Genomic DNA, 7,547 nt, shown 5'->3' with positions numbered 1-7,547 from the left:
ATGCACAACCGGGTCAAATACTTGCCTAATATAGTTGCAACCTTAGACACTATTCCAACAGTCTCCCACTTGGATAAGTCTAGCAACTATATGCACAAGTACAATTTGGTTTGCAATCATAGCTCTCAAAGACACTGCCAAACTCTGATCTAATCAATCTTGTCCTTTAGATAAGGGATCGTACAGTCCTCTGTTAGATATCATGCTGACAATCCTATGGAATGGTTAGTCAAGCATTTAGGTTTCTCGATCTCTGATTTATTCGACATAGAACTTAATCGAACACATCAATTCAGTTCTGACCGGGCCCGACACATAAGTCAAATCAAATCATCGAGCGGCCGAGATATCGCTTTTACCTTCTTAGATAAAAGTTACAGATAAACTTCGACTTATATGCATTTACTTATTCATTAATCAATTATACACAACAATGCGTTTTATAACACCGAGTTACTGATGCGTTTTCGCATTATCAATGTACAATCAATTAACAAATAACAAACCATATATCTAGGTTTTAAGACTATATGATATTATCGTCTTGTGATCATCCTTTTATATCATATTCCATAAGGTGATTCCAGCAAGCGCGGGTTTGTTCCGATGCTCAAAACTAGTTCATAAGCACTCATGAACGTTGCAGCAACCCTTTGCTATGTCTAACACCATTTAGACAATCTACACACCAATTCATGACAATCTTCATTCATATCTACTTCCAACATATGAACGATTGTGGACAATTTGAACAATTCCATTATTCCTAATAATTTCAATTATTTTGGAAGTCAAAACATGCAAAGTGAAACAATAGTTAAACAATTAACATAAGACAGTAACATTACTCATAAATAAAACTTAAAACTCCTTTATTTAATCATCAAATGTTAATTACATTTATCTATTACACGTTTCTAATACTATCTAATCTATGCTAATATCATCCTTCAGCCCAATACTCCTAGCATGCTGCAAGTGCTTAACCCTACTCAGTCCCTTCGTAAGCGGATCTGCTGGGTTATCTTCTGATGATATCCTCTTCACTACGAGTTGTCCTTCTTCTACACGATGTCTAATGAAGTGATATTTTCTGTCGATATGTCTTGATCTACCATGATCCCTCGGTTCCTTGGTCAAGGCAACCGCTCCTTCATTATCACAGAAAATCTCCATCGGCTCCTTTATGGCAGGTACGACTCCAAGATCACCGATGAAGTTCTTTAGCCATATTGCCTCCTTCGACGCTTCGCTCGCTGCAATGTACTCTGATTCGCACGTTGAATCAGCTACAGTCTCCTGCTTGGAACTCTTCCATGTCACTGCTCCTCCATGTAGGGTAAAGACCCAGCCCGACTGCGAACGGTAGTTGTCCCTGTCGGTCTGAAAACTGGCGTCACTATACCCTCGCACCTTCAAGTCATCACTCCCTCTGAGGACTAAGAACCATTCCTTCGTCCTCCGAAGGTACTTAAAGGTATTCTTCACCACAATCCAATGTGCTTTGCCAGGGTTCCCTTGATATCTACTAACCATGCTCAAAGCGAAGGCTACATCAGGGCGAGTACAAGTCATAGCGTACATGATTGAGCCAACTGCGGAAGCGTATGGTACTCGGCTCATTTCTGCTATCTCAGCTTCGGTACTTCGGACTTTGAGTCTTATTCAACTTGGCATTACTTTGTATCGGTAATTCTCCCTTCTTCGAGTTTTTCATACTAAAACTTTTTAGTACCTTCTCCAAGTAAGTGTTCTGACTAAGTCCTATTAGTCTCTTACTTCTTTCTCTCACTATCCTTATTCCCAAAATGTAAGAAGCCTCTCCGAGGTCCTTCATAGCGAAGCACTTCCCGAGCCAGGACTTAACCTCCTACAGAGTCGGGATGTCATTTCCTATGAGTAATATGTCATCGACATACAAAACGAGGAAGCTTATTATACTCCCACTGGCTTTGACATATACACATGATTCATCTTCGCTTCGTACAAATCCAAACTCTTTGACTTTCTCATCGAAGCAAAGATTCCATCTGCGAGACGCTTGTTTAAGTCCATAAATGGACTTCTCAAGCTTACACACTCTATTCGGATGCTTCGGATCCACAAACCCCTCTGGCTGAGCCATGTAAACATCCTCAGCCAAATTTCCGTTAAGGAAAGCGGTATTGACATCCATTTTCCAAATCTCATAATCATGAAATGCGGCAATCGCTAGCATCACTCTAATAGATTTTATCCTCGCAACTGGTGAGAAGGTCTCATCATAGTCAACTCCGGGAGTTTGAGTAAAGCCCTTCGCGACCAATCGCGGTCTATATGTGTGTACGTTTCCATCCACGTCGGTCTTCTTCTTGAAGATCCATTTGCACCCAACGGTCTTACGTCCGGGTACATTATCAACCAAATTCCAAACTTGGTTATCATACATGGATTGGATCTCGCTATCCATTGCCTCTTTCCACTTTGCAGACTCCGGGCCTGCCATGGCTTCCTTATAGCTATTAGGTTCATCAAGATTTATTAGTGTACCATCACTAATATACGTGTCCCTTTCGGTAGTAATATGAAAACCATAAAACTGGGGTAGAACTCTAACTCTATCGAAACGTCTAAGAGGTAAGGATTCGTCAATTGGTTCAACCGGAGTTTCCTCCTCGGGTTGAGTGCCAGGGGTAGAGGTTCCTTCATCTATCGACTCTTGAATCTCTTCAAGTTCGATTTGCCTCCCACTGTCTCCTTGGCTTATGAGTTCTCGCTCTCGGAAAACTCCTCTCATCGCAACGAAGACAACATTGTCCTTCGGTCTATAGAAGAGATATCCAAAGGATGTCTGCGGGTAGCCGATGAAAATACATAGCTCACTTCGAGGTTCAAGCTTGTCGTGAGTATCTCGTCTTACGAAAGCCTCGCAACCCCAAACCTTGATATGTGCCAACGAGGGAGCTTTCCCTGTCCACATCTCGTGAGGTGTTTTGGCAAACTTCTTCGTAGGGACTCGGTTAAGGATATGGGCGGCAGTCTCTAAGGCATACCCCCAGAAAGAGATAGGTAGTGAATCACGACTCATCATAGAGCGAACCATATCCAATAAGGTTCGATTACGCCTTTCTGCCACACCATTCAACTGCGGTGTCCTAGGAGGCGTCAATTGCGAAACTATTCCACACTCCTTGAGATAATCGTGGAATTCAAGACTTAGGTACTCTCCTCCTCGATCGGATCGAAGCATCTTGATTTTCCTGCCCAATTGATTCTCCACTTCATTCTTGAACTCTTTGAACTTTTCAAAGGTTTCTGACTTTTGCTTGATTAAATAGATATACCCATATCTACTATAATCATCGGTAAAAGTCACGTAGAAGCGGTTCCCATCCTTCGTGGTTGATCTAAACGGTCCACACACATCGGTATGTATTAGGTCCAATAGACCTTCACCCCATTCACATGTACTCGTGAAGGGTGACTTAGTCATCTTTCCAAGTAAACAAGACTCGCATGTGTCATCTTCCCTAAGGTCGAATGACTCCAACACTCCATCCTTCACGTCCATCATCTGTTCACGTCGTGAACTGTGACAATGGTGGAAGTTCGTGCCCTGAACTTCAGAAATTCATATCTTTCGCATACGAGCTTTGTTTTCAACTTTCTTTATATGCATGTGTAGGTGAGATTATGCTCTACAACTCTCGTTTAGACTCCGTTGGCTAATTTTGAATTTATTTTTAATATTATATTTTTAGTAGGCCGGGATAGGAAAACTCCGTTAGAAATTCATAACTTTTTCATCTGACGTCCGTTTTCGTCTATCTTTTTACCGTTGCATTACTATCGGGGAGATCTTTGATTCTCGTTTAGATTGTTTCGGCTAGAAATCATTCGATCTCATATTCGAACTTTAGGCTGCATACCGCTAAGTCGAAACTTAGAAAAATCATAACTTATCATACGAAGTTAGATTTAGATGTTCTTTTTATGCACGCTCTCGGTTTAACGTATTCTATGACTTTCATTTAGATCACTAAGGCTAAATATCGCTCTATCATAAATTCACTATTTACGACACACAGTGTCGTACCGGTTCTGTCGCGAAACTTCGACATGTCATAACTTCTTCGTTATAACTCGAATTTCGACATTCTTTATATATTTGGAATCCTTGTCACGACCACTACCTCTTCGAGTATAGATATTGGGCTTATCTAATATTTTACTCTAACACTCATATTTATTCTTTGATTCATTTAAATCACAACAATTAAGCATAAAACTCATAATACTCAAATAATACATTTTTTATTATTTCAAAACGGTTTACAAAGGTTAACCTAGACTGTTACATCAACATTAATGCCTAGCCTAGAAACACGGGCGTTACACATTGGCAGAGTTTTCCTACAATAATAGCTACCACGCCAGCATCGACCGTCCTTCCTTAGAGATGCTTTATGGGAGGAAGTGCAGAACCCCGATATGTTGGGGTAAGGTTGGACAGAGGGTCATGGGGAGTACCGAAGTGGTACTCAAGACGACATAGAGGATCTAGCAGGTCCTGAGTAGACTCCAGACGGCCCAGAGTCGGCATAAGAATTACGTCGACAGACGACGATCATACCTGGAGTTTCAGGTAGGAGATATGGTCCTCCTAAAGGTGTCACCTTGGAAAGGTGTCATCCGGTTCAGGAAACGGGGCAAGTTGGGCCCCAGATACATCGAATCATTAAGGGTTATAGCCCGGGTGGGCAAGGTTGCATATCGGTTGGACCTGCCAGTTGAGCTCAGTTAGATCCACAACACCTTTCATGTCTCCCAGCTGCGGAAGTGCTTGGTAGATGACTCTGTAGTGGTTCCCCTATAGGATATTCAGGTGGATGACAATCTGAACTACATCGAGCGACCAATAGCCATCCTCAACAGGAAGACAAATGATATGAGGAACAAGATGGTTGAGTTAGTGAAGGTGCAATGGCAGCACCGCAAGGGCTCATAATGGACTTGGGAGCCGGAGGATGAAATGAGGGAGCACTATCCCGAGCTATTTCCAGGTGTCGTAGACTTTGAGGACGCAATCTAAAATAAGTGGGGGATATTTGTAACACCTAGTTCCTAGTATGTATTTAAAGTTATAAGTTATTCATTTTTATACAGGAACTCGACGAGTTGGAGGCCCCAAACTCGTCGAGTAGAGATGGATTTGGATGTAGGTTATGTAGTCTACTCGACGAGTTGAGAGCCTCAACTCGATGAGTAGGCCTAGCAGAATGAAACCCTAACTTTTAGGGTTTAACACCCTATTTAAACACTTTAACCTCAAAATGTTGGCCTCATTTACAGCCTCCATCGTCCCAAACCCTAGCCAAGAAACCCTAATCCACTCTTGGAGAGTTTTGAGCCATTTTTGTGCATTCTTTGTGATTTTAAACCTTGTGAAGGAAGGAGAAGCTTGGGGATTCAAGAAGAAGCTAGTAGATCCAGAGTTTGAGCTGTATTTCTGACTTATTTGAGGTATAAAGTTGATACCTTGGCCTTCTATTACTTAGATCTTCATTTGTGGTAGTATGTTGTCACTTTTGGGCCATATTGAAGTCATTTTCGGGATTTGAATATATCATGAAGTTGTGACTTCAGATCTAGGCACTCATGAGCTTATGAGGCTTAAAGTTGCCAGTTTTATAAAGACTTGGACCTTCTCCATGCCCTAAATCTCTTATACAGCTTAGTTTTGGTGTTTCTAGCTTCATGACACCCTGCATGGACGTAAAGTTAGCAACTTTACGTGGTAACTTAGTCCTAGGGGACCAGATCTATGGTTTGGAAGCATTAAACTCATTGGAATGACTGAATGGGTGTGGACTAAAGGAAATCGACGAGTTGTTCATGCAACTCGGCGAGTTGGATCGTGATCCCCAACCTTTTCTGATTCCTGAGCAAACTCGGTAAATCTAGGAGACGACACAGCGAGTTGGTTAAGGTTTTCCGAGTTTTGAAGATTAAAGAACTCAACGAATTCAAGGAAGGACTCGATGAGCTATAGCGAAATGTCTCGATTCTATTATAGGAAGGAACTCGACGAGTTCATGAAAGAACTCGATGAGTTGAGTTGCGATTTCAGGGTTTATGATTTATTGAACTCGGTGAGTTGAGTCAACCCAGAACGTTGACTTTGACTTGGACTTTGACCAGAGTTGACCCTTAGAGGGGTTATGAGTATGAAAGGGTAATTAAAGGAGATTTTTATGTGTAGGAGTTTGAGAGGAGTTGATTCCAGAACCGAGGACAGTTCAATTACTTCACAACATTTGAGGTGAGTTACATTCTAGTAGAAATGGATCAAAGACACCAATGTCGACCCAATAGTAGCTGAATATAGTAGAGATGATTGTCTTTGTGATAATTGTCTGGTATGCCACTATCGGTTATGATTTATGTGCTAGTTGTAACGCCCGTAGATCCGAGCTAGTCAATTTAGAAGCAATAGGGGTCAAAAACAACTTTTCGACAACAGATTATTTAGAATGAATAATCTTAACCAAGTTGTATAATATGTCACAAGGTTTCCGTACATATAAAGAACGCCGAAATCCGAGTTATAACGAAGAAGTTATGACCCGTTGAAGTTTCGCGACGGAACCGGCACGATACCGGGAAGCGTAAATAGTGAATTTACGATAGAGCGAGATTTAGACTTAACGATCTAAATGAAAGTCGTATAATATGTTAAAATAAGAGCATCGATAAAAAGAACGCCCAAATCTGACTTCGTATGAAGAAGTTATGATTTTTCGAAGTTTCGGATTAGCGGTGTACAGCCCGAAATTCGAATATTAGATTGAGTGATTTTTAGCCGACACGACCTAAACGAGAATCGAAGATCTCGTTAACAGTAGTGTAACGAGAAAAAGATGGGCGAAAACGGACGTCGGATGAAGAAGTTATGAGAATTTAACGGACCAATCATGTCCCGCTTGTTAATAATATAACTTTTAAAATAGAACCAAAATTAGCCGACGGAGTCTAAACAAAAGTTGTAGAGTACACTCCCACCTTCACATGGATATAAAGAACGTCAAAAACGGAGCTCGTATGCAAAAGTTATGATTTTTAGAAATCGGGAAAGAAAAATGTGAAGTTGATGCATGGATTCATGATGTGGCCTAGCTCCCAGCCGTCCGATGAACCCGCTTTAGATGAGTGACACGCCACCCTTGCATTACGCCCAACGTCTGAGCTCTGGTACGCGCCGCGTACAGCTGCCCTTTGCGGTTCCGAGACGTCCACGATGACCCACCCCCTTTGCGACATGTGTTGTACGACCGAGGTTACGCCCAGCATACGTCCGAGGACTAGCCTATAAAAGGGCTGCGAGGGCTGCCATATTTTCTCACAAATTCACCCCAACTTTCTCTCTCTACTTTCTCTCACTACCCCCTAACCCCCTCCTAAGCCTAGGTAAATCCCCTAGCACCCGAAGGAAGCCCCGAGGCTCCCGGAGTCCCGAGAAAAAGTGTCTTTCGGTTTTGAAATGCTGCTTCGAGCAAAGCCCGGTTTTC

The sequence above is a fragment of the Lactuca sativa genome, chromosome 1, assembly GCF_002870075.4.
Source record: "Lactuca sativa cultivar Salinas chromosome 1, Lsat_Salinas_v11, whole genome shotgun sequence".
Classification (NCBI taxonomy): domain Eukaryota; kingdom Viridiplantae; phylum Streptophyta; class Magnoliopsida; order Asterales; family Asteraceae; genus Lactuca; species Lactuca sativa.
The sequence above is the reverse complement of the archived record's forward strand: the minus strand, read 5'-3'. Positions refer to the sequence as shown.